Consider the following 2,248-nt stretch of genomic DNA (forward strand, 5'->3'; position numbering starts at 1 on the left):
AAGTGTGAGCATTAATAAGAGGGGAAAGGACAGGTAGGATGAATTGGGAGATTGGGGCTGACATGTATACTCTATTGATACTGTGTATAAAACAGATAACTAATAAGAACCTCCTGTATAGCACAGGGAACTCCACTCAGTGCTCTATGGTGGCCTAAATGTGAAGGAAATCCAAAAGAGAGGGATCTACGTATGTGTGCGGCTGATTCACTTTGCTGTACAGCAGAGACTAACACAACATTGTAAAACAACCATACGCCAATAAAAATGCCCAAAAATATTTAAGAAGAGAAACAAAACACAACAAATTTTAACCCAGTAGGAAATCAGGGAAGGCTTCACAGAGTAGTGAACAGCTAAAGTAAATTTCAAAACTTAAAACTACTTGTTGTTTCACACTTGAGATCTCAGAGGCCCAGAATTGCTCCAATCATTCCAATCATCCAAACAGCAACATAAAGACTAATCCTTGAAGTCTCTGAAATAGTACTTGAAAAAAAATTATGGTAAGACTTTATTCGTTTAACTTGTTTTGATTGCACAGATATCAGAACTGACCCTCTGCAATTCTGAAGTTTGGTAGGAAATGAAAGGAAACAGCTATTTGAAAAAGCTCCTTAGTGAGGGCAAAGCACAGTCCTCCTCTTGACCATACGTGATTTTTCTCAGGATCTCTTAGAGTCAGATTTTCTAACAGGACATATCAATTCCATCACTAAAGTATCAAAAAAAAAAAAAGAATATATTTACATATTCCCTGGTGGATCATATGGGAAAGAATCTGCCTGCAATGCAGGAGACCTGGGTTTGATCCCTGGCTTGGGAAGATCCCCTGAAGAAGGAAATGGAAAATCCACTCCAGTATTCCATGGACAGAGGAGCCTGGTGGGCTATAGCCTGGGGTGGCAAAGAGTTGGATACAACTGGGCAACTAACGCTTTCACTTCACTTTCATTTCACAAAGATATAAATACATAAGAACCATTCATCAGGAAACTGAGATCATCTCTTCTAAAAACAGCATTTCTGCTTTTATTGGTCATTTATTATTTCCCCTGAGAAATTTTCTAAAAGACTCATATAAAGACTCTATATTCGGTTTCAATAAAATAAAATAAAGTCCAGCTTTTGGAACTGGATCCAGTCCATGAAACAGCTCCAATACTTTTCCCTCTCCTATATAACTGTCATTTTGTCATAATTGTCTTAGAGGATGTGTTTTATTCATTCAACAAAAAAGACTATTCTGTGAATGAGAGAAATTGGCAGCAGCTTTTGGTATTAACTACCTGTGTCAGTACAAAATTTCCCTGAAATTTTGAAATAACATTTCTGAAAATGTTTCACATGTATTTTTGACAGCATCTTAACATGTTTAAGTAGTATTTTATATATATATATATATTTTAGTTGTACCACAAGATTCAACATATTTTAAAATATTATGTATGTTTGTAATATTAATATATAAAATACCTTAGAAATATATTTATAAACCTAATAACCTTACAGAATAAGTAGATCCAGGTCTCATATTCCCAGGATGGACTTGAGAAATCGCTGGGCTCTCTGCAAACTTAGTGGATCCAGTGGTATGTGTGACTGTCTACAGGTGGGACCACAGGGAAAATCCATTGAGGTTATACTACACAAAGACACTTCCCTGAGGGAATAAGAAGAATCAGAAATACAGTCCATTCTCTGTTTACCAAGCTTTATGTTTTGGTTAGGCTGGATTAGGTGGGAACAAGGGACACTCTATTCTACACAGAGAACTAGAGGCTCACAAAGACACCAGGCCCAAATCTGAGTCCTTCCAAGGATATAACTGTTGAATTGAAACGGAATTATTCAGTGCTCACTTCAGCAGCACATATATTAAAATTGGAATGATACAGAGATTAGCATGGCCCCTGAGCAAGGATGATACGCAAATTCGTGAAGCATTCCAAATTTTTGACATTTCTCCAAAGAAGACATACAGATGGCTAACAAACACATGAAAAGATGCTCAACATCACTCATTATCAGAGAAATGCAAATCAAAACCACAATGAGGTACCATCTCACGCCAGTCAGAATGGCTGCTATCAAAAAGTCTACAAACAGTAAATTCTGGAGAGGGTGTGGAGAAAAGGGAACCCTCTTATACTGCTAGTGGGAATGCAAACTAGTACAGCCACTATGGAGAACAGTGTGGAGATTCCTTAAAACACTGGAAATAGAACTGCCTTATGACCCAGCAATC

General features: G+C 37.3%; 1 non-coding gene across 1 annotated transcript; it reads left to right on the forward strand.

The window, feature by feature from the left end:
* The first annotated feature begins 1,854 nt into the window (after positions 1–1,854).
* On the forward strand, positions 1,855–1,958 carry LOC114114163 (U6 spliceosomal RNA). The gene has a single exon (XR_003589002.1). It is a non-coding gene; the product is annotated as a U6 spliceosomal RNA (small nuclear RNA).
* The last annotated feature ends 290 nt before the right edge of the window (positions 1,959–2,248 follow it).

The sequence above is a fragment of the Ovis aries genome, chromosome 3, assembly GCF_016772045.2.
Source record: "Ovis aries strain OAR_USU_Benz2616 breed Rambouillet chromosome 3, ARS-UI_Ramb_v3.0, whole genome shotgun sequence".
Taxonomy (NCBI): Eukaryota; Metazoa; Chordata; class Mammalia; order Artiodactyla; family Bovidae; genus Ovis; species Ovis aries.